General features: G+C 44.0%; 1 protein-coding gene across 1 annotated transcript in view; it reads right to left on the bottom strand.

The window, feature by feature from the left end:
* Positions 1 to 27882, bottom strand: part of STARD13 (StAR related lipid transfer domain containing 13) — a 159511-nt gene that overhangs the window by 69002 nt on the left and 62627 nt on the right. The window lies entirely within an intron of this gene.

The following is a 27882-nucleotide window of genomic DNA, read 5'->3' as shown; positions in this document are numbered from 1 at the left end:
ACGACCGAGAAGGCCTTTTCTCAGGTTGCATGCTTCAGGAGAAGCATGCGTGCGCTCCCACACTCCCCTGTTACACTAGGAAAAGGATGTCATTTTCCAGCACAATGAGGAAGCTGCAGGTTGCACTGAGGCAAATGAATTGTGCTTCAATGTCACCTGCAGCTGCTCTATTGCTCTGGAAAAATGAAGGTGTGGGGTAGGGGTAAGATACATGAACTGCCTAGCTCTCAAAGGCTGCCTATGCGCAGTTCACGGCATATTTTTTACTACCAGGCTGTTGACAAGCTAATTTTAATATAATTAAAAACACAAATATAGTGAACTGTTCCAACTTCTCACCAGATTTAACAGGGGCCAAATCCACACTCACTCACCATCTGCTTATCTTGCACAGTCGTGGCAATCGGATTTATTCCACTACCATGCTGTGCATCATCATATTCACCCTTCCAGTGCATCTTCATGGCACAATCATTTCTCCACACGCCACTGAGTAAAGTGTTACAGTGGACAGTTCCATCCTCTGCCGTCAGAATTGACGGCGCACGTCACTCCCCCCCCCTTTTTTAAAAAAGTAAATTTTCCGGTATACCGATATTCCGACTTTTAAGAAATGACAATGTACCCTCCCCCTCATCTTTGATTGGCTCATTTTTTGCTCGTCACAGACCACTTTCTAACAATTGGCTGGTTGGTATGGCGGGCAAATTTGAAATTAGATTGTCACATTAAAGGTATTGTCTGGAAATTCTGCTGCTCAGAGTGGCTTTTTGCTTTTAGTAGTTAACAACATGGATGCTCGGAGTGTGATATTTGTGATGATGGCTCAGATTGTGGTTGGCATGCTTCGCAGCATAGCCACGTGACACCACGAGATGATGCATTCTGTCTTTCGCACATGGTAGAATCTTCCACCTGCATCCTAAGCTTTCAGGAATATATTTGTTTTCCGCACCTGCCGTTCACTGGAGACGATCGTTGTGGGAAATACAGGATTGCTCGGCTTGGCTCCTCGCGCTCTTAAAAATGGTGGGACACAGTAGGGAAATGGTCCCTGTGTGACATGCGCATGCTCCAGTGACTGTTTCTTTTCCCGCGCAAACCACTGCTCACTACAGTTGGTTTACCGGTATACCGACCTTTCTGCACGGGGGAAAAAAAAGGTGGGGAGAAAACGGATTTCCGCCACTATCACGTGGTTTGGAAGGAAGGCGCAATTGTGGTGCAGTGATGGCGGGGAACACGCAGAATGGGAAAGCGTGTGAGTATCTGCATGAACAGCGCACTGCTTGCGAAAAAGGGACGGAAACAAAAAGGAACTGTGGATTCAGCCAGGGTCAAAAAAACATGGCTATCACTTTCATGGACTAGTTTACAATGTACATTTAACACATGAAGTATAAAAGAATGTATGTACTTTTACTCCTCAGACATGTAGAGACAAACATTATGAGATAGCATTGTTACAGTGAAATTCTTCATACCTAAATGGAAGATTATATAAAACTGTAAAGCCCACATGATTCCCACCTAACATGTTTTGCAAGTATATTCAAGCTTTTAACTGGTAACAGGCATGGTACTGGTGACAGGCATGGTACTAGATCCAGAGGAGTTAGCCATGTTAGTCTGTAGTAGCAAAATAGTAGAGTCCAGCAGCACCTTTAAGACTAACCAACTTTATTGTAGCATAAGCTTTCGAGAGCCGCAGCTCTCTTCATCAGATGCATCTGACGACGAGAGCTGTGGCTCTTTGCTCATATAAAACTAGCACATCTGGGAGAAGAGTTCTAGGCTAATTCTTGTTCCTTTCATTGTCCTTTAATCTGCAATTTGATGTGGTGCTGGGCATTTTGCAGCATGTGTAGATTGACCCTATAATATTACAAAGAGTAGCATACCAAGGGTGGCCTGGCAACTGACAAGAATCCAAGGGGGTAGGAACATGGGGGCTTCATGTACAATTGTGTGACATCACTTCCAAGGGGAATATGGAAGTGATATCACAGCCTTCTAAGAAGCGCTGGAAACTCTATGGTAGAACTTAAGAGTTTCTGGAGATTCCTCGCGTGAACTGACATCACTTCTGGGTTTCCCCCCAAAATGATGTCATACCCTCATGAACAGTGGGTTTTTTAGCATTATTTTTATCCCATTAGATGCAAGAAACAGGAGACAACTGCCGGAAACAGGAGTTGGGTGCAGAGGGAAAATGGCAGCCCTAAGTGTACCACAAATTAAAACAAGTATCTTATCTCTTTATTTCAAAACAAAAATTGTAACAACACCAAGTTTCTCCACTTCCTCTTAGCAACCCAGAATTAAGGAGAAAAAGTTGTGAATTACTTATAGTTGTAGAAAGAGCTTTGGCTTTTACAGCACAGACTATGGTTAATTAAATATACATTCTTGAAGGAGCAAACAGCTATTTTTAGTATACTGAGAGAGCAATACTAAGCAGGCCTACTCAGAAGTACAAACCATGTTATACAATGGGGTTTGCTCCCTGTAAAGTGTCTTTAGGATTGCAGCCTGGGTATACTGAAATGATATTCTCTTCTCCTTTTCACATTTCAGTATCTTCCTATCACTCCGGTATCTGAGATATTACTAATTGATTATAGGAAGTGTACATACCTACCTTCTATAGGCTGTGTGTTTGGTATTTTCTTTTCTTTTAAAATGTATTTTGATCTAAGATTTTGATCTAAAATTTAAGTACTCCTAAAGGCAGATGGGTTCTGCTTCAGGTTAGCTGAAGAAACAGTGCTGATGCCTTTGTCCTTGTGTTTCTGTCAGTCTGCGTTCAAAAGTTTGTGTTCTGAAGTCATTTGTTCCCTTCCCATAGAACCCCTCACTTCACCATCGCTGTTATACGTTAAAGCTGATATTTGTTATTCACCAGCTATTTCCTCAGATCCTGACTTTGACGTCATTGGAATCAGATTGCACCATTTTCCAGTGATGTTTTGTTAATTAAATGTGTAGTTCAAAGGGGGAAAAGACAAAGGTAGGATTCCTCCCCCTCACCAGTTTTAACTGGAAATCACTTCATTACAAAGCCACTAAGCTACAGAATACTTTGCTCACAAAAGTTAATAAAGCAAAAAAGTGGGGAAAAGTAGAATAACGGAGCAATCTGTCACACTACTGTGTTATGAACCAACTTTCTAACAGAATTAAACCCTCTTTCAGTGGACTTAGAGGATATAACTCTGCTTTTTATCCTCAATGGAGCCCCAAATCAGCCTCTCTTCCATTTTATACTAACAAGCATCCTGTGAGGTAGGTTAGGCGGAGGATGTGTGACTAGCCCAAGGCCACCCAGTGAGCTTCCATGGAAGAGTGGGAATAGGAATCTTGGCCTTTCAGATCCTAGTCCAACACTCCAACCAACTACCCCTCACTGGTTTAGGATTGCACTATAAATTTACCTCACAGCAGAGATAATAACACCACAATCCTATAAGACAGCTCTGTATTATTTATTAGTTATTCAGAGTCAATATGGTATAGTGGCTAGGGAGTTAGACCCGGGTTCAGATCCCCCCTCTACCATGGAGTGACCTTGCTGGGTGACCTTGGGCCAGACATATATGCTCAGCTTGACCAAACTCATTGAGTTGTTGTGAGGATAAAACAGAGGATGGGAAGGTGAGATATGCTGTTCTGAGCTCCTTGGAGGGAGGGTGGGATAAAAACAAGAACCAAACATCCCCATTTTACTTCTGGGGCATCTAAGGTTGAATTACTTCCCTAAGACTCTTTAGGGAGGACTGATTTTGAACCAAGGTTTTGGACCCTAACCTAAGCCACTGGCCAAAACCTGGGTATTTTTTTAAATGCTATGATTCTGTTGGGTTTTTTGGGGGGATTGTATCTAATCGACTATGGCTTGAATCCTATGCCTTCTTATATGGCTGTGTTCTTCTTGATTGCAGGGGAGCTCCTCCACCACACAGCACGCTTCTTCTGGTGCTCAGCATTCAAGCTCAGGCATGACCAAAATCTTCCAAGGAGCTGAAAACTGCCCAGCACAAGAGGAACATGCTATGCAGCAGAAGATTGTCTCTGCAATCGATGAAGAACAGCACAAGCATAAAGGTTATGGCATCCAAGCCAATGTCTGAGAGATATTAAGCAAACCTGTGAGCCCCCGTAATGTGAAAAAGAGAGTATCTCTAATATATAACAGGCAAGCCGTGTTGCCAACAACTCACTTTTTATCCTGGTGCAGGCACAGTGAGTCATTGGCAACATGGTGACAGAGAAGCCCAGAGCCACAGTGGCCATGGAGGCAGTGGGGAGGCCTGGTGTACTGGTGTGGCCCCCTGGAGAGCTGCACCGCCATGCTGGCCTTCTCCATAGCTGTGGCGGCCTCAGTGGAGAAGCCCGCCATGGCACCACACCCCTCCCAAGTTTACACAGTGGGCTGGTTGCTAGTTTCTCACAATAAGAAAGTAAAAAAAAAACCCTGCTTTTAAGATTGCTTAAAGTTCAGATCACAACCATTTTTAAAAAGATTGCTAAACAAACTATGGTAAATTTAAGCCCCACAAGTAGCACAGCTAAGCTGCTGAGGGATATGTTTGGGTGGATGCCACAGATGCAACCTTTTCACCAGTACATTGCATATAGGTGCCTTCTTTAGGGCCTGTCAGTGCAAATCAATGCACACAGCACTGATAAAATGATCTCTTTAATTTCCTTTCCACACCAGTTTTGGTAGTAAATGGTCATTAACGCTAGGGAAATCCTAACATGGAAAATAATTGCAGGGAGAAATCTAGGATCCTTGGCTCACTGGCTCCAAAAGCTGAAAAGCACAATTATATGTTCTATCATTAAGCAGCAATCTAGTAGATCTATGCGATTGTCAGGAATGATGCCTAAATGTGCCAAAACCTTAAAAAAAACAGTACATTACGGACACTAGACAGAATCAGACCCACAATGCTCCCACTGTTAATATATGATATTTAAATAGTACCGGGAGTATGCTATCCCCTATCCCCTAATTTGCCAGGTCATCAATAACAGGACTCCATCTCCCTAAGTAAATGACATCAATCAGTAGGGAGTTCTGTAAAATGCATAAAACAGTCATCTTCCAAACTCTACCAGAAGATAAATGATTCCAGACGTTGGACTGCAGCCATTTTCCCACACATGCTATAATGTTTTGTTATCCATATTGGGCCATAATGTTGAATGTGTGCGTGGGTCTCCCCCCCCTTTTTCTTCTCTGTAAGTTTACAGTTATAGCTTGTGCTTCTGACTGAGAGGGGAGAGCACATTAAAAAGAGGCAACAAAAGCAGCAACGCTGTACAAAATGTAACGCAATTGTCTGATGCTGAACAACTTGTAGGGTACTGCAAAGAGCAGCATCTCCCGTTTGCCAGTGTTTCCTCTCTCTAGAAAGTCCCATGCTGTTAAGAATTAGACAGATGGCACCCACTACTGAACACAGCATAATTTACACTTTGTAGCTTTACCTTGCCACTGTGAAAATATAAGATCAACTATCAACAAGATACACTCTGAATCTCAACAGCACCCCAGGACCAAATAAAAGAACACATTCATTTCTTCCCAAATATTCCTTTTGATAGCTGTGACAGGAATAGTTTCAAGAAGGGCAATAGGATGTCTTTTGTATAGTATGGCCCCCATTTATACCAGGATAAGCGAAAAAATAACTCCGTCCCAAGGGTCTATATATTCTAGCTTGAGTTCACACAGATTAAAATGCTATATCCCTGCACATCACCACCACAAATGGCATTCTTCTTTACATGCACCGCAATCATGCTTCTGATTATTAACACCTACAAGATCAATTACATAACTATTCTTTTGTATGTGGGAAAGTGTTCATCAAGTACAATATTCCAAAGCACCCCTACAACATCGAGTGCAAACAGTTCAAAAAGTTGTTTGCACATAATTTGAATAATCAAATCCAAGATAAGCCTATTTAGATGTCAAATATGAACTCAAATGTTTTAAAATTAGAGGAGTACAAAACAAGATAAGAGCAGATTTCCTTTCTCTGAAAACCGAAGAACACTTCAAACAACATTAGTTATCTTACTAACAAATCCATAATTATAGTACTAGAGGATGTAAACTTACTTTGTGTACAAATATATTCTAAGAGTCTGCTGTCCCTTGAAACAAAATCTCTTCTTTATTTCATTTTCTGCTTTACTGAGAAGAACTGTTTAGACTCTGACAGATGGTTTCTCTCTGCCCCTGAACATTCCCTCCTCCTCCTCCTGGTTATCTTTGCCAGCTAATATTTCCCTGATGCTGTCTGCAGGGTTGAGCTCTACATCATTTCTGGTCCGATCAATGCCTTGCCTGGTTTTAGGCTGGTCTCTAGTCCCGCCTCCTGCTCTTGAAGAAATGAAAACTCACAGCTGGGTCTTCTATAAACCATGTCTCTTACCACTGGCTGCACAGGGTAAATCATGCAATTATGCCATGAAAAGACCTGCTACTCCACTTGAAACTTGAAAAACAATTACTCATCTTAATGAGGAGCAAATGAAAGTCAACCATGTAGTCAAATCAATAATACTGGAAGGTAATGACAAGAGAGCTGTGACCTTCAAGCCTGAAGAACTGGGTCAACGTAATAGAGCACTTTCCTACCCTAATGTAAGCATATGGCAAAACACGCTGTGCATTTCATATTTTGTTATTCTAAAAGAATCTTATGCTCTCGATGCTAAGAGTGATTGGCGGCCCCTCCTTGCTCGGCAAACAGATTACTCTGATGGCTTGCCTTGCTACTTTTGCCTATTTATATTCGCAAAACATGCATAGGGAACTACGGGAAACAGTATAGTTGAAACAACCAGTTGGCTACTTCTTCAAATTGCTCTGCAACTATCTCTATGACTAACCTCACCATTAAAACATGAAAATGGGAACAAAAGTCACTGAGTCAGACCGCTGGTCTAGGAACCATGTGCCACAATTAGCAGAAACGATCCAAGGTTTCAGTCCCAACACTTGCTTCTGAGATCTGTTTGTCACTGGCAATATCAGGAACTGTATGTGGGTCCTTAAAGCACTGGCAGTATAAGCTATGGCTGAAGAAACTTTTGCTGCTTTGCGATAGGCAGAGCCTAATTTGAAATGTTTAAAGGAGAAGCTGACTCTCAGTGAACACATACTTTGTATGAAGGTGGTTTCGGGTTCAGTCCCTCGTGTCTTGAATTGAAGCAGTGGGGTTCTCAAACTTCTTGAAGTAGAGATGAACGGCTAAACATACTTTATTTCTTATGTCTAGTATTTCTGAGCCAACAGGCTGTATTTCCCATGTTATGCAGCAGCAGAGGCAAACCCAAATTTGCCATCAAGACTGCCAGAACCTCCTCTTCCAGCTCATTCTGTTCCTACAACTCTTTCCTGCCTTTGTGATCCACCTGCATGATGCACTTTTAGGTTCTAACCCAGTGTTTGAGAACCGCTGAGTTCAAGAATTCCATGTATCAGGGCAGAGGGAGAGAGAGCACGCACATTCTGCCTAAGACTTTGAAAAAAAGACTATCAAAGCGCAGATAGTTCTATGCTAAGCGAGTCGGACTCAGTATAGGGCAGATTTATAACCACCGCGATTCCTTCTGAAAATAGCCAACTATAACTTCTGAAAATAAAATATGCCAGATACATTATTCATACTTATCTTTGTCACCATGCAAACCTGATTGCCTTTTCCCATTCTCTTATGTGTCTTTTAAGAAGGAAAAGTATGTAAGGAAAAGTAAAGTGGAAAGCAGCCCTAGACAAGGATGTACAGTTCAAGCCAGCATTTCACTCCACAGTAACCCTTCTTGCCTTACAAGAGCATTTACTTTCTGATGTAACACTGAACTGAAGACCAGCAGTTTTATAATTAATAAGGGGCAATAAGCAAACATCCATCCTGTGCATCCCCTTAAGGGCAAGTGGAAACTGCTTTGTAAAGATAAATGTATAGATCTGAAAACAGGTTAATTCATTACTGCCAAAATTGAATTGGAAAAAAAGTTTTCAAAGAAAGCTTTGCTTAACTGCTTAAATTATTAATCATTTATTTATTGCTTTTAGTATACATAAACATATGATTGGAATGCTGTCTTCCTTTCACCTAAACTTAACAGCAGCCAGTGTAATCACCAGGAGCATGGCCAAGAGCGAAATACAGCATGCTATGCCTGCCACACACACAGTTGGGGTGGGGGTGCCCCCCGCCCTGACTTCCCATTAAAAACCTCACTGCTGTTGCGAGTATGATAATGTCACTTCTAAGGAAAACTCAGAAGTGATGGCAGTAGCTCTAGGAATCACCAGAAAGTTTCCGGTGATTCTTAGAGCTACTGTTGCGTAGTGGTTAAGAACAACAACATTCGATTTATATACCAACCAGGACAACTTAATGCCCACTTGGAGCGTTTTACAAAGTATGTTATTATTAAGTGGTTCAATTGCAAATCAGCACTCTGCTGGTTCAAATCCCACTACTACCATGAGCTTAGCAGGTGGCCTGGGGTAAGCTACTCCTCTCAGCCCGTTCCCCAGAACAATAACAATACTGACAAGGGTTACCAACTTACCATGTTCCCTGGTGCTCAAACCGGGAGATGGGAGGGGGTCATGATGGGGGAGCACTCACCCTGCGCATGCAGTGCTTCCGCGTTCCAGAACGCTTCTGTGTCGCACTGGGAATGGCTGATATGGAATGGGAACCTAACACTGACTTTGTTCACTGCTTAAACAGGCACTCATCTATCTAGAAGAGTTGTATATAAGCACAGTTATTACTATTATTGCTGTAACTTCCAGATTTCCCCACCAAAGTGACATCATCATGCTTGCAACATTAACCCACCCTGTCCCCACACCCAACCCTCCCACCAGTTGCCAGGGTCAGCCTAGCAACCCAACAGCATGGAGCTCTACTAACTGCATGCCACCATCCAAACCTAACCTGGGTGGCCCAGGCCAGTCCACTCTTGTCAGATCTTGGAAGCCAAGCAGGGTTATCCCTTGTTAGAAAGTTCATCCCTTGTTGGAAAGTCCAGAATTGCTATGAGGCAGGCAATGGCAAACCACTGCTGTTCATCTCTTGCCTTGAAAACCCTATGGAGTCACTATAAATTGGCTGTGACTTGACGGCACCTTAGGCACAGACAAATCGTCCAACCATTCACTCTGCTTGCAGACCAGCTTTCAGGTGTTCCTCTGTGTTCACTTCCAGAATCTGCCAGCTTTGGTGCATTTTCTCTGACATGGTTAATGCTGCCAGTGCATAAAATTAAAAAAAAAAAATCTGGGACTTGCTCAGGACCTGGGGATGGGGGAGGGGGTGGAACTCTCTCTACCACCAACTTTAGCTATAATAAGTTGAATTTTTCTTTACAGCGAGAGGGACTGTTTCATACAAATGCCTCTCTATGTAAATACGAGGTGGAAGATTTTTGTGTGTACTACTAACTCATGCTGACATGTGGAGCTGTGTTTTAGAGAATCTGTCCTGACCTGAGGCAGCCAACTATCTTTATTTTATTTAACCTCATAATTTCATTTATACAGGTAACTATTCCAAATGAATGGGAACAGAACAGAGCAGGGCTGGACCAAGGATTTTGAGCAGCCTAAGCAAATGAAGCTGCCACCTGCCCTCATTCTTGCCACACTGCAGGGAAACCACCTCATGTTCCTCTTCCAATGGAAGGGAGGCAAGGAGGAAGAATTCTCACCCTTCACCCACAATGAAGGGAAAAAAGGAGTCGGCTCGCTGCAGGCTGGCCAGTTGGGTCAGGAGTGTTGCCCAAGATTGCCACTTGCTGCAGCAGACTCCAACACCATGGGTGGATGGTGACAGGGCTGGCTTTGGTGACCCTCCATCCTCTGGCACCCTAGGCAATTGCTTAGATGCACCTAATAGATGGGCTGCCCCTGGAACTGATGGTAACATGCCTAAATGTTCACATCTAAGACCAAATACAAGACTTCAATCAAAATTAAGGTTCTGTGTTGCATAAGCAGAGCAGTGCTCATGGAACCAAACCCCACCCCACAGCTTAATGGGTTTTCTGATCGTGCCCCCAGGAACAGTGTGTGTGTGTGGGGGGGGGCAAAGTGAGGCTCTGCAACAGAAGGGGAAATTGGCAAAAATCACTCTCCATTTCTACTGGTAGAAGTGTTTGCGATCAGCTGAAAACAAGGTTTGGATTCTTGGATTCCACTTTTTAAAGACTGAAGCCTACCGTGAAGTAGTAAAGGTTCAACTCTGTTTAGATGGAGCTCTTAAGGATTTTTTGTTGTTCCTCCTAATATCCTGTATCAGATGAATCAGAAATCTTTCCATGAGCCAGTAGGCAAGCAGAACAAAGCTCCAAAAATTCTCATTGCCTTCCAGGAGTCCTAGTAGGGGAAGTCCTTCAGAGCTTGCAGTTTGTGCACTAGAGCAGTGGGATTCTGAGGAAGTAATGCTCCATCCACTGCAAGTCACAGTCTTCCTGCTGAGGCACACAGCCACACTCCAAGTTTGAAGGGTAGCAGTTATACTAGTTCTCTGAGGGGATGTGATGCCTAATCCACAGCAGCAGTTTCATGACAAAGAAAATATAAAAGGATCTAGTACCAGTTTTAGAAGCAAACCAAAAATATTTTATCTGCTTTTTTTTATTTTATTTTTTAACTTTTTCAATAACAACAAAAGGGAAGATATTCAACAGCAAAATAAGATACTGTACAAAGATTTTTAGCGTTATATTATCACAAGGATTCTACATCTAAAAGCGATTATAGTTAGAGCTATGAAAAATAATAATTTGGAAACTTTTACCAACATGCCTTAACATTTACGTAAACAGTTGTCTACTCTCCCTCCTGCTGAAATTGCCCACCCCCTCCCTCCCTCCTTAACAAACCTTCCCTCCCTAACCTCCCCCTACCCCTACAAAGATAGATACAAATTGCTAGATTCGCTAATCAAATGTTATGCACTAAACAAAAAAAGAGAAGAATTACAGTTAAACTTAAATCACTCGATCATGTTATTTAAACAGCTCTCTAGACCTTGTGGGTATATACCCCACTCAGGTACTTGGTATCACTTACCAAGGTAGAAGAGCTGTAATACTTCCTGGAGCTGAACCTGAAATAATATAATGCTTTAACTTTTCCCACCCCCGAACCTTAATTAGTAAACTAGAACATTGTATTTGTTAGAATATATACAGCTGCTTCTATGCAGAAAAGTTAGAATTATAAGCAGGCTACAATGAGGAAAATGACTATTAAGTATGTCTAATTGGAATTTTACTACCCTTTTGGTGGGGGTAGGAGGCTGAGATCTTTTCCTTTTAAGAGATATAGTCTCTGGGTCTATGGGTATCTCCAGATCCATATTCTTCAGCAGGGTCAAACCTGATTCTTGGTCTTCTGCCAAATAAGTGTTCCCTTTGTGTGTGACTCGGAGCTTTGTAAAGCTTGACCATCTATATTCAATTCCTGCTTCTCTAAGAGTTCCTGTGATTAGTTTATAGATGCAGAGGAGTTAGCTGTGTTAGTCTGTGGTAGCAAAATCAAAGAGTCCAGTAGCACCTTTAAGACTAACCAATTTTATTGTAGCATAAGCTTTCGAGAATCAAGTTCTCTTTGTCAGATGCATGATACAGAGCAAACTCCTTTGAAGCAGCACAAACAGTTCATGAATCCGTTTCCAACTGTATCTGAGGAATAGTTAAAAGAAGGAGGAAACTTCTTTTTTGGAAGTGGACATTCTAATAGGCAAGGCCACATTCTACCCTATTTCAGCCGGCAGGGGCCCTACCCAGCATCAACCGAACAGCTGGCGGAACAACTCTGTCTTACAGGCCCGGTGGAATGATAGCAAATCCGTCCGTGATTTGCTATAATATCCTCAGTGCTATTTCACACAGAGGGCAGAGGATGCATAGCACAAGTTTGCTGGGATTCTGGGACACTACCACTTCAGAATGCAGGTCAGGAATTGCATGTTCCCCATGTAAAAACTTCCCTTTCTGTGGAAAGCTAGTATATAACTGTAACACACTCTACGCTGGGCTCCCACTGAACCTGATCCGGCGGTTACAGCTGGTACAGAATGCAGCAGCGCGGGTAATCACTGGAACACCGATATGTGCGCATATAACACTGGTATTGCGCCAGCTGCACTGGTTGCCGGTGGAGTACTGAATCAGGTTCAAGGTTTTGGTATTAACCGATAAAGCCCTATGCGGACTGGGACTGGCGTATCTGCGGGACCGCCTCTCCCCATATGAACCCCAGAGGACTCTTCGCTCGAGCGATAAACATCTATTAAAGATCCCTAGGGAGGCCCACCTTGCATCGCCCCAGCCTGGTCGAACGCTCTGTCCAATGAGACCAGGGCCCAGCGAGATTTATTAGCGTTTTGCCGGGCCTGTAAGACAGAGCTGTTCCACCAGGCATATGGTTGATGCAGGGTGGTGCCCCCTAGCTGGGGGAGTATAGCGTATGCCCTCCCTTCTAGTGACACCTTCCATCTCTCACATATTTCCCTGCCAAAATCCTCTGGAGATGGCTAAAAAAGTAGTCGTCCAGATTATGTGCCGCTGTGTCTACATTTATGTATATATGTATTTTAATCTATGGTATTTAAGGCGTTTTTAAAAGGTATAAATTGTGAAATGTGATTTTAAACTTTGTTGCAATCCGCCCTGAGCCTGCTGATGTGGGGAGGTTAGAATATAAATTGAATATAAATAAATAAATAAGTAAGTAAATAAATATCAGGAAGAAAATGTTTTTATGAGGAGAACTATTCATACATCGGACACCTCCAGTTTTACCTCTAAAGTTGTAGCCTTGACTCACAAGAATGTTGCTTCATGTATATTTCTTCCTGAATGTGTAAGAATATATGTGTAGAGTATGTCAAGTACATGCATATATTCCATGGTATCTACAACAGCAGGATTTTAATCCTGTGGCACTTTAGAGACCCAGAAGATTTTCAGGGTTTAAGCTTTTAAGAGTAAGAGCTCCCTTCTTCAGATACTTTCAGGAGTCCTGACTCTCGAAAGCTTATGCTCTGAAAATCTTGTGGTCTCTAAGGTGCCACTAAACTAAAATCCTGCTGTTCTACTGCAGATCAACATGGCTATCCACCTAACTATCCTTATGGTGTTAAGTAGATTACTGTAAGACACTTCATGTTGGGCTGCTCTGGAAGGCAACCTAGAAACTGCCCAGAATTTGACAGCCCTAACTGTTGTCAGCGGCTATCTAATTGGAGCGTATGTTGCCATTTTGTTTCCAATTCAAGGTGCTGGTTATGCCCTTCATTGCCTGTTCCCACATATCTGAAGCACCATCACCTTTCATATTTCCCTGTGCACCATCTATGCTCTTCAGACTGCCACCTGCTAACTGTTCCCCCAATTAGAGTGGTGCTGCTGGCAGGTTTGGGGGGGGGGCTGAGCAGATGGGCCCCAACCAGGCCCCCTTTCTAGCTATCCACCCACATGTCCCCCACCTGCCTGTGTGTCTTTCCCCTGCCTGCTTGCACAGTTACAGTTGCCCACACCATCTGTAGGCTCATTCCCTGCTGGTTCTGGAGTTCTATTGCCACGGCCATCTGGAGTTTTTCCTGCTGTGCACCATCGACCATCCTTCCCCAGCAGATCAGCCAATGAAGCTGGGAGCATAGGTGATGGAGCAGTCATAAGTGGACAGGGGGAGAGTGTGCATGTGGGCATAAGAGAGATGCATGGGTGGAGGGCTAGTAGCAGTGGGTCCTGCCAGAAGTCTTGGGCCCTGGCAGCTGCCCCACCTCAGGATATACTGACGCCAGCCCTTTACCAAACCCCAGGCCTTTTCCATTGTGGCTCCCTCACTGTGGAACGGGCTCCCCAAAGAGGTGAGAGGTGCCTGCTCATTGGAAGTCTTTAGGATATGCTGCAAGTCCTGGATGTTTCTCAGGGCTTTTGCTGGCCTACAAATAGCAGTAAGGTACCAAGCCCCCATCTGGGGTGTGAGCTCCCATTGTCCACTACCACTCCAAGCAACAGTGGGGGGAAAGAAAAAAAAGAACAGTATTGTTGGTGTGACAACATAAAAACACAGAGTTTTGAGTGGTTCCTAGAAGTACCCGCTGACGCCAGCTCCCACTATGTCCCCACTGCAAGCCCTAAATAGCAGGCATCTTTGTGGGGGGAGGGGATATTTGGAGTATGTTATTTTATTCTGGTTTTTAACTCGTAAAGTTTTAAGCTGCCTTGACCCAAGAGAAAAAGTGGAGTAAAATATTTTCATTAAAAAAGCAACCGGAAGCTGCAGTAGCTCCTTACTTCCCTGTTCATATAAAATGCATGTATGCTTTAAAAATGTAAGTACTATTCATTGCATATGTACTATTTTAATCTACAGCCTGGGAAAGAGCTCTGGAATGACCAAGATGATAAGCTAGACTCATGCTGGCTCTCTGGTAGGAGTTTATCCCACAGCTTGCTGCTTCCCCATTGAAAGTGTCTGCCACTGGTCCTCTCAATCGTTAAAACTCAAAAGTGTCTATAACACTGACTGAAAGGAGCAACTGACATATCATGCCAAGGCATGATGGGGATATCGCCTAATGTGTGCGTTAATAGTAAATAAGATTAATGATATACTCTCATCTAATTTTGTTTTCTTTATGAGCAGGAATATATTCCGCAGGAGAAAACAGAAGAAGATTATTTAAGTTTTATTTAAGACACACATTAACTGCAGTCTATAGTAAATATCTGCAACCATATTGGAACTCGAGTTTGAAAAATTATTACGGGTTAACAAAAAAATGTCTACAGTTTCACATGTTGTCCACTAGAGGCCATATAGAGCTTATATTCTTTTTCAATCAGATTTTTAGAACCAAAGTTCAACAAAAGAACAATTATGTGTTTTAAGATTAAAGCAAAGCCTCCATACTAACTGATAATAGTAATCCAACTATTTATGTGGCAGCTGGTTTATCTGTACTGCAGCAAAGTCCCATCTTCTAAAGAAATAATCATGAGGTAACTGACCAAAGCATATTTTCCTGAGCTCTATACAATGGAATGCTCCATCACACATTCCTTAGATATTAAACAACTATTCATACAGTCTCGCTCTGTACCATAAATGTAACCCCATTACATTATAAACTGGAATCTAAACAAGAAGAAATTGGAGCTTGAAGAGCAAAGTAGAAGCAGAAGGAAAGGCTCTTAGTATTTATACCAGGAAAGGCCAGCCTACATGCTTTATCAGTTGTAGAGGCTGATGGTGTACACTCCAGCTTGCTAGAGTATCTGATCAGGGTTCTAGGACCTGACCAGACACAATCTATGATCATTAGTGCCTAGCCCAGATCATGTGGAACCCTGTCTAAGTCCTGGAACCCAGGAGCAGAAGCTCTTTTTCACAGACATTGGTTGAGCTGCTATGATGTCACAGAATAGTCTTAAATGAGAATCTTTCAGAAAAACTATGGCCAGCAATGGAAAGAGCTGTGTGCTGTTGTAGAAAAGGTGAGCTGAGGGACAAGGAGGCCTGAATTTCACACATAATCCCAGGTCTGAATTTCACACATAGTCCCAGGCCTGATTCATCAATGCTGGGCTTGTTACAGGAAACCACACCCACACATGTGATGTTGTGCAGACACCTGAAGAGAGCTCCTTGTCAAGATACAAATTTAATCAGCTACAAAACATTAATTACCCAGCATACTAAAAACTCATTCCACACTAAATCAACTCATGCTTTCAGCAGATGTGTAACTGACACAAGTGCTCAACACACAGGCCTCAAAAGAATGAAGTTCAAGGCTAGCTGGGGAAGAAAGTTGGGCACAAATGTTTACTAGCTGAAGGAGATCTGAGGTGAGCTTTTCTTCCTTCTCTCTTGTCGGCATGGAGCCTGCGTGCGTACAGTGGCCTGAGCCTTTGGCAAGAGGCTGTGAGCCAGTCAATGAGAAAGAAAGCAGTTGAGGAAGGGAAAGTATTTTCTCAGCATTAATGGTTGGGAGGCAGCGATGGATGGCATGGGATGGCATACAAAGCCCTGTCCAATGCAGATACTGAGGCTGCTGAACACCTAATGGTGTCAGCAGCCATATGCTTGCATAGTGCTGACTAGGCTTCTTATCTCCCCTGAAGCCTCCCGCATGATTAGCAGGGAGGGCTTTCCCCTCATTGCTTTGTTGCAGGGACTGGTGATAATAAGTCCCAACAACAAACCATGTCCCCATTCACCACTGCCGCTTTTAGCCGTGTAGTTCTGTAGCAGAACAGCAGGATTGGAGTCCAGTGGCACCTTAGAGACCAACCAGATTTTCAGGCTTTCTAAAGTCAGAGTTCCCTTCTTCAGGCATTGCTACTTGTTTACTTATTCTTCTACCTATTTACACAGCATACTGAGCTGAAGCTTCATCTCACCAGGCCATCGTAACCCAGAACATTAATTTAAAAGGCAAGCAGAGTAAAAATTCTTGCCAAGTGCAGCAAAGTATATAAAAACTCAGAAAATTTCTAATAAAAGGGAAGCTTATATTTTCAGTATGCATGTCAAGGATGTCAATAAGAAGCATTTCAAGATGCATCTGGGGAAAAGGGCAGGATTCTTAATATTCTAGCTTTCAAAGTTGTACAACAAATCTAGTAAAATTTATGGCTTCAACTAGGGCCGTTTTCACACTACTAACCTGCTTCCGTAACGTTGCGAAACGTTGCACCAAAAATGCGGAAGATAGCGTCTTCTCGCGAGTTTTGCGTGACATCGCGCAAAACTCTTGCAAGAAGACGCTATCTTCCGCGTTTTTTGCACGATGTTTCGCAACGTTGCGGAAGCAGGTTAGTAGTGTGAAAACGGCCCTGGAGGCAGAGAAATCAGAAGACAAGATTATATTTAGGCTAATTAAGCTTATAACACTCATCCTTTCAAAATTCATCTCATGCTTCTGAGAAGTCATCTCATCCATTAGAGAGTTAACAATACTGGGCCTTTTTGATCATTCCAGATGGAATACCATGCTGGGTGTTGAGGAAATTTATCACATTTCCCATTGTGCCAAGTAAATGAAATTCCACATAATGGAAAGATCTGTTATGTTTAAGGCATCACAGAAGATGTACAACACACTTATTCACTGTAATACTGCCTCTGCTTTGTTCACATACATTTTGTGCCAATTAGGTGCTCTTCTCCAACTCACGATACACTATAAAGTTGGCACTTGGCGTGAAAGAAGTTATTTCAAAAACTCTTGAAAAACACCAACACACTGGCAAATGCGCAATGAGCATTGAGCATTGAGCAATGCGCTATGATTCTTTGTGAAATATACATAACATAACATAACATAACATAACATAACATAACATAACATAGCAGGTTGCTTCCTTGTGTGGCCAATTCCTCATTTTGGTCTCATTGCTGCTGTAAAGGCGAAGGCATCCTCAGTGGCAACAGAGTATCTGCATGAGGCGATTCATCATGCTTTCCCCATGTGCTCTCCATTTAACCCCCTGCTTTGTTTAGTGGGCTTTTTTAAAAAATGATATTTTTAATAGTAATTAAAAAAAGACAAAATGCCTGCCAGCTAGGATTGCCAGTCCCTGCCAGGGACAGGGCATCCCTTGCCCCCATCTTACACCCCCACCCACCCCTGCTTACCTGGCTGAGGAGGGCGGAATGCGCCTCCCAGGGTGCACTCCCATGCAGCATGCTCCTGCATTTTGGCCTGGATTGGGCTGCTACAGTGCATAGGAGTGCTCAAATGAATCTGGCCAGTGTGGAGAGCAGGAGCACTCCTGTGCCCTGCAGACACCCAATTCGGGACGAATCCAGCCCGATTCGGGCACAAATCCAGCTGAATCCAGCCACTGCGGAGCACAGGAGTGCTCCTGTACTCCACAGTGGCCCAATTCGGGCCCGATTTGGCCCCCTGCAGAGTGCTGGAGCACTCCCAGGGCAGCATGTGGCCTGTGTGATGATGTCACTTCCCAGAATTGGCATCATTGCGCAGGCTGGGACCGTGTGTGCAGTGCATGCACTCGCGAAGAGGATAACACAAGGAAAGTGCCAGGAAGTTGAGAGGACCTGGCAACCCTACTGCCAGCGGTGTGTAGGGGGAAACGGTGTTGGAATACAGTGCCAGATGTAGTTGGGGAGGTAAAGAAATTCAGAACTTCCCCTCTACGCTTTCCCCCAACCTGCTTTGGGTATGATTTTTTTTTTAAATTTAGGGAAGACTGTATCAAAATAAGCACAGGAAACTGTAGAGCAAACCCAGGGAAAATCCAGAAGGGGGAAAACCAGGAAATGTTCTTGATATTGACTGTACTAATCTCACACTGTGTAATCTGCCTTGAGTCTCATCGAGAAAGGCGGAATATAAATAAATAAATAAATAAATAAATAAATAAAGTAAGTAAGTAAGTAAGTAAGTAAGTCCTCAGAACAGCCCCAGCAGTTTGAGGGACCATGAAGCAAAACCTCAACATGGAAGCAACCATACAATATAATAATAAAAGTCCATTTTCTGATTTATAAGGTTACTTACATACTTAGAATTAAAATTTTCTTTTTAGACAAGGGTGGCACTTGGGGAGAAATTGTCACCTCATCACCCATTCATGTGCAGGGTCCCGTGGGGGACAATACTCTCCCCTTTATTGTTTAACATCTATATGCGCCCCCTTGCCCAGTTGGTGCGAAGTTTCGGGCTTGGGTGTCATCAATATGCACATGACACCCAGCTGTATCTGATGATGGACAGCCAGCCCAACTCAGCCTCAGATGTCCTGGAACGTGTGTTTGCAGCTGTGACTGATTGGTTGAAACAGAGTCAACTGAAACTGAACCCAACAAAGATGGAGGTCCTGTACTTGAGCCACGGGGGACTGGGTTCAGGATTCCAGCTCCTGGCCCTCGATGGGGCACAGCTTGTGCCAGTTCCGAGGGTCAGGAGCCTGGGGGTGATCCTGGATGCCTCCCTGAAAATGGAGGCACAGGTCGCAGCGGTTGTCAGGTCTTCTTTTTTCCACCTGCGGCAGACAAGCCAACTTGTCCCCTACCTGTCTACCTGTGACTTAACTACAGTGATCCAGGCAACGGTCATCTCTACATTAGATTACTGTAACTTGCTCTACGTGGGCCTACCCTTGAGCCTGACCCGGAGATTGCAGCTGGTGTAAAATGCAGCGGCATGCATCATTATGAAAGCACCAAATAGGGCGCATATTACACCAATACTGTACAAGCTGCATTGGTTGCCAGTAGGGTTGCCAGTCTCCAGGTGGTGGCTGGAGATCTCCTGGAATTACAACTGATCTCCAAGCCATAGAGATTTGTTCCCCTGGAGAAAATGGCTGCTTTGGAGGGAGGACTTTATGGAATTATCTTACGCTGAGGTCTTTTCCTTCCCGAAGCCTGCCTTCTCCAGGCTTCATCCCTCAAATCTCCAGGAATTTCCTACCCTGGAACTGGCAACCCTAGTTGCCAGTGGAGAACTGGATCAGGTTCAGGGTTCTGGTATTGACTTATAAGGCCTTGTGCGGACTGTGGCCAGCGTACTTGAGGGGCCATCTCTCCCCATATATTCCCCAGAGGACCCTCTGATCAAGAGAAAAACAATTGTTATCGGTCCCTGGCCCCAAGGAGGCCCGCCTCGCCTCGGCTAGAGCCAGGGCTTTCTCAGTCCTGGCTCCTACCTGGTGACACGCTCTATCTACTGAGACCAGGGCCCGGCAGGATTTACTATCTTTCTGCCAAGCCTGTAAGACAGAGTTGTTCCGCCAGGCTCAAGGATGCAACATCTACCCCCCTCCCTGTGAAAGCTGCCCACCACTGTTTGTTTTTCAGCTGCTGTTACTGTGCTGCTATATCTAGTTGTACTGCTGTATCGTTGGTCAATAGGTGTATTGCTGCCGCCAGGCAAAGAGGGCTGCTATTTTTATATGATGTTTTAATGTTTTAATACGGAACGTTTTTAAATGATTTTAAGGTTGTTATCCGCCCTGAGCCCGCTTGCGGGGAGGGCGGAATACAAATATGATATAAATAAAATAAATAATAAATAAATATTATTGGATGCCATCATCAGTTTCTGTGAACCAACAAATAAATATATTGACTAAAACTGTACTCCTATACTTGTGTCTGAATGAGCTCATAGGGGCTTACCTCTGAGTAAACATGGGCCAACTCAGACTGCAAAGAGGCTAAGCTAGTTTTGCAAGATCTCATTAATGATCTTCCACTCCTTTGAAATAAGTCTCAAATTTTGAGTTTGGGGCTGGAAAATGAACACACAGGTGTTCAAGTACTATGTAATCCAATTAAAAATCCTTTTAAAGGAAGCTATTTTTTTTGTTGCCACAGAAGTTACACTTAACAGGCTTATAGTAATTAGGCAGCTTGGAAGGTTGCTTTGCACTTAGAAGTCTGCTGCCAGAAATGCAGTGAGAGACAAGCACTGCCGTCCTTGTGGGTCCCACAGCTGTTGTGACTTTTTCCATCTGAGTGGAAAAAAAAGAGTTGCCCCCAAGCGTTTCAGAGGCATGCAAGCAGACAGAAAGTGTTCATTAGTATCAGCTATGAATTTTCGGTTATTGAAAGCAGATGGTTAATCCACAAGATGAGTCTTAACCCAAATCCACTGAAGACTATGGAAAATAATAAAACAACCAAAGACACAAATTCTCTATGGCCTTAATAAAATCTGCATGTGTGCAGCCTCGATTAAATACTCGGAATACAACCAATCAGCTGTTTAGTAGCAGGGGGAGGGGGGAAAGCCTAGCACCTTACACCCTCATCTGAACAGCTGATCAATGGTATTTAGCATATCTTACTGGAGCTCCACATATGCAGCTCCAGTTGTTGGATCAGGGTACAGCATTGCTTGCATAGCAGTTGTGTGTGATTCCACATCTAACAGAAAGAATTTGTATTCAGCATTAAATACGATGACACTCCCAAAGTTTGTCATTTCTAGGTTCTAAACACAAACATTGGCAGCCTATATTCACCACCAATCTGGTGAGCATTACAACTCACAAATTATCTGGATCAGTTTTTAAATTTATTTTCCATTTATTAATGAACAAGAAGCTCAAGGCAGCTGATTCCCCTCCCTTCTTCACAACAATTACTCTGTAAAGTACAGTTAGGCAGAGAGTGATTGGTTCAAGGTAGGGGAGCCACAACTCCTGCTTCAGTGGGAGAGCTCCTGCTCCCTATTGGCTGTTCCCATCACCACTCAGCTGGGTGGCAGGAGAAATAAACATTGCTGGAGGGGTGGGGGGGGAATAAACATTGCTGGAGATGTGATGACATCACCTCCAGTTGCACCGGAAGTGATGTCACTTCATTGCAAGTGATGTCATTGCATCACTGGGAAGGGCCCCCACCCAACTGGGGAATCTCCGGCCGGTTGCCAGCCTCATGCTGGCAACCCTAGACCAAGGTCACCTAGTGTGCTTCATGGCAGAGTGAACCAGGGTCACCTAGATCCTTGTCTGACATTAACCAATAAGTTCTTTGTGCTCTTTAAACACAGATGTTTTGAACCCATAAATTATTTCATTTCTCAGGGCTACAACATTAGAACCAGTTACTCTTTCACAAGAGTAAGTGGTTTGACAGTGCAGACTGAGTCAGTATATTATTTGGCATTTTCACTGTCCCCTAATGCCAAAATTTACTGACTTTTTCAGAGAAGATGAACAATGGGAAAATGCCGTCTACGTGTAAACATCTACAGCAGTTTCTCAAGAGGAAAAAGTGAAGTACGTTTACATAGGCTTGCTACCAATACTCATGATTTCTTTCTCATCCCTTCTCTTTTAACACACAGAACTGGAAATAATGTAATACTTCCTGCAATCCTGCAAAACCCAACCACAATATTATTAAGGAAATGGTACTTTGGCTGAACAACTCAGAACTAGCCCCTTCAGAGTTTCCAAACAATGTTAGTGACGGTTGCCTTGCTTGATCCAAGATTCTTCACAGTGGTGTGATTTTACACATGCTTCCACTTAACATGTTGAAACATTGTACGATTGCAGCTGCCACCATTTCTGAATACACTGAACCAACTGTAGTTATCCTTTCCTGGAACCGAGCTTCCCTTGAATCCTTGCAATCTTGTGCCATATGCCACTGCAACACAATTCAGCATTGTATATACAGCGATACCAATCCGATAATGCCTAGGGGCCCATTTAAGGCACTTGGATTGTTTTTATGGAGCTCTCTGGAAAGGACTTTGAGCTTATGTCTTTAAGTCAACATTGTAAAAATTTTGAAGCCTTTTATGCCATTCAAATAAGTCTCTTGCTCTGTCATCAAAAGGGGATTTATGTAACCATTTTTGAGGCAGAAAAGTCATCTCCAAACTGCTGCTACCTAGACAGTTGTGATTTTGCTTTTAATTTCCTTTGTACAATACTCTGAAATGAAACTTTTGCTGTGCTCATCTCGTCTCTTCTGTTTATCAGTACTGTTTATCTTCTAGAATGTCAGCTACCTCACATTCAAAAACATTACATCCTCATGGAATGTAACATTGTTCCTGTGCAGCAACCACACTTACGTTGCCAGCTCTGGGATGGGAAATTCCAGGAGGTTTTGGGGGGTGGAACCTGGGGACTGTGGGGTTTGGGGAGAGGAGTATGGACCACCTTTCATACTATCTGTCCCACTAGCTAAGATCTTCCTTTACAAGCCCTCATTTCTGTGCCCAGGACCTCGGAGGTGAAGCTGGTGGCAACCAGACACAGGGCTTTTTTTAGAGGTGATTGCTTTATTCTCTCTTAGACATCAGGCCAAAACGTTTATTTTCACTCAGGCTTCTAATTAAGGGGTTGATCTTTTAAAAATCATTTTTATGGTCTGCTTCTAGCCTGAGAACTGGTTTGTGACTTGTTTAAGCTTCTCAATGTTATATGCTTGCTTTTATGATCTGGTGGGGTTTTTAATGATGGATTTTAATCATTATTTATAATGTTTATGTTGTATTGTGTTTTTAAGTTTTACAGAAACAGACCGGTGAGGGTGCATTTGGGAAATGTTCCTTTGGATACTGTGTGGCTTCTCCCAAAAGCTCAGTGCCCTCTGGGACTGTTTCAGGCTGGGAAAAGTGACACCCTTTCTTGATATACCATAGTCCTCAGCCTAACTAGGCACTCCATGTGTGGAAGTGGAAGAGAACTCTCAATTCACATGTGATTGTGTCTCACACAGGGTGAGACCCAAACCCAACCTGTGTACTGTGTAATGTGTAAACAGGGAAAGTGGTGTTGCCAACATGGCAGAGCTTTCCCTACTTGGTCTATTCTCTCCCCACCTTCCTCTGTGAACAAGTCCCCTGTGCTGACTGGTAGGTTTGCTGTATTTGATGGTCTGTAGCTTTCTCATATTGTAAGCTGCTTTGTATATATATATACAGTGGGAAAAAAGCAAGGTAAAAGTATATAAATGTAGAAACAAAAATCAATATTAATTGATTGATCCGCAACAACCACCAATATTAATTGACTTTACACTGGATTTGTTAAGATAAAACAGGATAAAATGGGCTCAAGTTGAACTTCATGGAGGAAGAGGATATATACGTTCAATCAATCATAAACACCTGTCCTTCAGAACAGTCCTGATATCCTCTCTTGGCATGATATAGATCCATAACTAGTAAAGTTAGTACCAGAAAGAATTTTAACAGGTATAGCTTGTCATGTAACAGTCCCTCAGAGAGCCAGTTTGGTGTAGTGGTTAAGAGCACGGGACTCAAATCTTGAGAGTCGAGTTTGATTCCCTACTCCTCCACTTGAAGCCAGCTGGGTGACCTTGGGCTAGTCACAGTTCTCTGGAGCTCTCTCAGCCTCACCCACCTCACAGGGTGATTGTTGTGGAGATAATAAAAACACACTTTGTAAACAGCTCTGAGTGGACATTAAGTTGTCCTGAAGGGCAGTATATAAATCGAATGTTGTTATTGTTCTCAGAACTTGTACCTGCCAAAATTCTCCCTTCTACACAATGTTTAGAAGTACAAGCGCTTTCATGTTGAAAGGATGACCATCCATGATGTGTACAATCAAAAAAGAAGTGCATTATGTAAGCCCAGGTGTGGTCCAGCCCAACACAAGAACCGAAGACTGTTAATGTGTCTGATGGGGAAACTCCTAAACCTCTCATTTCTGTTGAACATGAGACTTAGCCCATATTTAGTCTCAAATTTCTGTATGTCATTACTTCACCCCAGGGCCGGCGTCACCATTGAGGCGGTGAGGCGACCACCGTGGGCTGCCGGGGTGCTGGAGGGGGCACCGGAAGGGCTGCCGGGGTGGAGGCACGCGCCACGGAGCTGGCGTGCCTGCCCCGCAGCTGCTTCATGCCAGCCAGCCCCGCACCGCTGCCACACACCCCTGGCTGGGCACAGCAACTGTGGGCCAGGCATGACAGGCGGCCAGGACGGCATGCAGAACGTGGGCAGCCTCTGTGCGCTGCCCCAGCCACCCGCCAGCCAATGGACCCGGCTTTGCCACGTGATGATGTCATAATGTGATGACGTCACATTATGCAGGGCCGCCCACGCCATTCGCCTGCCCCACAGGACAGGGGGTGGCCGGCCGCCCCCTGTCCTGCGGGGCAGGCAAATGACGCGGGTGGCCGCGCTGCCTTTTGCCTGCCCTGCAAGCCGGCCGCCCCCTGTCCTGCAGGGCAGGCGAAAGCAACGTGGGGGGCTGCGAGGCCACCTGCGCCATTTGCCTGCAGGGAGGCGAATGGCGTGGGCGGCTTCCCAGCCCCGCATGCTGCCCCCGCCGTTCTGCCCTGCGTGTTGACATCACCGAAGTGACATCATAATGCTGCGTGCACGCGCGAGGTGGTCAGCCTAGGGTTGCCCCGGGCACAGGCGACCCTAGATCCGGCGCTGGGTGATACAACTGAATTAAAGTTGTATGTATAACGCTCTGTATTCCATCACATACATGGCTTTGGCCACTGTTATAAGGCTGAGTTCATTTCACAAGAGACCTAAAAACTTCTATTTACATTTTCCTTAGGTTGTCTTAGGCCACTTGGATAAAAAATGTCAGTTGTATATCTGTTGTGAAAGCATCTTCACAATTTTGATAACTTCCTCAAGAGACTCAAAAAAACCCAGCTTGCATTCCATTGAGTTATTGAATTATTTGAAGGTTGAAATCCTGCAGAACTGCATATTGTCAGAAGTGTGGTTTGGCTTGCAGTGTGAATGCTGACTGCTATTATGAAATAAGACTTTACATCACGTTTTGATATTTGGAAACAAAATTGTACAGCTTTCTGACTTATAATTTCTCACACTCTTTGTGTTATCTAATATTGGAAGTCACCTTAGACCACTAAACCAACTGGCCAGTCACAAAAGGCGATTAGGTCTGAAGATCCATTTCACCAAGAGCAGCAAATTCCTCCAGCACAAGGAGCCTTTTACTGACACAAGAGGCGTCAAAGCTCCTGTCTCTAGAGGATAGTGCTTGCATTAGTAGAACAGATTCATAGGAGCCGACATCTGGGTTTGTCTCTTAGGTACATATTACAAGCAATGGACATATTCTAGCCAATGTAATCACTTCAGAGTACACAAAAAAGTCAAATGAGGCTTTTATGAATCCTGCTTTCATACATGCTGAATAATGCACTTCCAATCTACTTTCATTGCACTTTTCAACTGGATTTTACCGTGCGAAACAGGAAAATCCACTTGCAAACTATTGCTAAAATGTATTGAAATTGGTTTGAAAGTGCAGTATTCAGCAGGTGTGAAAGCAAGAGGTATACCTTAGGGCATTTGAGGGGAACATAAAGGGGGGGGGAAACAAATGAGATTAAGCTCATGAATATCTGTCTCTGTTTAAAATGTAAATCGCAGGCATGTATATCCTTAATGTGCCTTGGTTTGCGTAGGAAAGGGATGGGGGGGGGGGTTACCATTTAACCCTTCAGGCTCCACTCGGTTTCACTAGCTCTCCAGCTCTGCTGGTAGTATTTTAAAGGAAAAGAAATGTATCCTAGAAAAACATTATGTCCACACATTATTAGTATTTTAAACCTGTGTGCTGTGTTTCTGTTAGTTCTGAAACTGTGGAGCTTGAAGTGTTAAACCTCTGCTGCATAGCCCCAATGCAATTCGAGGCTACAGAAGCCTGCAATTTGTATTATATAGATTTTATTGGGGCGGGGGCAAGGAAAATGATTTCAAGAGCTGTGAAAGTAGAGGACCTAAATGAAAAGAGAGCTATTCAGAAGGTCTGCTCTGAACCTTAAAGCTACTTCCACACCCTGTTGTTCCTATTGTATAATAAAAGGCTCAGTTCTTCAGAACATGTAACCAACTGGAACTTGCCTTTTGAAGTTGTTGGAATAGGTTCCAAAACTGCTGTGATTTAAGTGAATCATTATGTATGTCTTAAGTAACCATTTTGTTCTTAGGAAACATAAAACACTGAATAAGTGAATTAGAATGTAACCCTAAAACCGTTCTGTAAACTGCTTAGGGTAAGAACTAAGCTCCATGTCACCATAACTTAGATATGTTGGTGTAGTACCTTGTTGACATCAAACTGGTATGGCACAACGGTAGTGCCATGACACAGGAGGAGTGTGGCTTAGAATCGAAGAATCATAGGGTTAGAAGGGACCTTCAGGGTTCCTTAGCTGAAATAACCAACTTGGCTGAAAGTTTGTTGTTAAGTATAAGCATGCTCACTGAATTCAATGTAAATGAAAAACAGCAATGACATAGCTTAAGATACCAGGTGGTTTGCACCCAACCACTACAGAAACCCAGCCAGGACACCCATATCTCAGAAGACAAGGCACCTGATAAGGGAATGTATTTCTGAACCCCTCATTCAGGTTGCCCTTTTTCCAGAACTTGAGCTCAGAATCTTTATTGGGACTCCAGCTCAGAGCACAAAAACCAATCTGTACCTTCCAAATTGAAATGTAAGGGCAATACTGAATGAGGGGGCTCCCTGCCACAAATTTGGACTGCTGCAAATGTCTCTTATTTTTTCCTAAATCCTGCCCTTTTGCTATTTTTTTCCAGATCCCACCCTTTCTCCAAGGATCTGAGGTACACATGAGTTTCCAGTATTCATTTTAACCTTATGACAACACCATGAGGTGGGCTAGGCTGAGAGTATGTCCAGCGACGCTGTCCTCCTGTCCACCCCCTCTGCAGCAGCAGACCCCATCATCAGGCCCTGCAGCACCTCCTCTGGCAATATCTCAGCTGCAGATGCCTTTACAGGGTCCCAGACCTCTGCCACCACCAGGCCAGCAGCAGCCGACACCCAGGCACAGCCCTGGGGAACAGCCTGCAGCCACCCAGCTGACTCACCCTTTTCCTGTTGTTGCCCAGGCAGCTGCACCTCAGCTAGGTCCATAGGGGATTGCCAGCAACTCGAGCCAGGCAGGCACAGTACCCAAACTGCCAAAGGAGCCACTGGGGAGGATTCAGAAGCAGCAGGGACAAACCAGGCAGAAAGCAGACCAAACGCCCAGCCCTAGGCTGGGATGGAGTGGGTGGGACCAGGCAATTGCAGAGTCTACCGGGCCCTCCCTTCAGATAGGTTGTGAGCAGGGCCAGTCAGGGAGTCTGGGTGGAGATTGGGAGAGGCTCCAGGGAGGTGGGGCAAAGGGAGGATACCTGCTGGGGAGAGTTGGCAGGATGGCAGACCATCAGAGGAGGGTGCCAGTGAGGGAGGAACCTCACAGAGTAATTGGCTCAAGTTCACTCAGTGAGCTTCATAGCAAGGTGGGGATTTGATCCTGGATCTCCCAGGGCTTTGCCC

The sequence above is a fragment of the Eublepharis macularius genome, chromosome 3 (genome assembly GCF_028583425.1).
Source record: "Eublepharis macularius isolate TG4126 chromosome 3, MPM_Emac_v1.0, whole genome shotgun sequence".
NCBI lineage: Eukaryota > Metazoa > Chordata > Lepidosauria > Squamata > Eublepharidae > Eublepharis > Eublepharis macularius.
The sequence above is the reverse complement of the archived record's forward strand: the minus strand, read 5'-3'. Positions and strand labels throughout refer to the sequence as shown.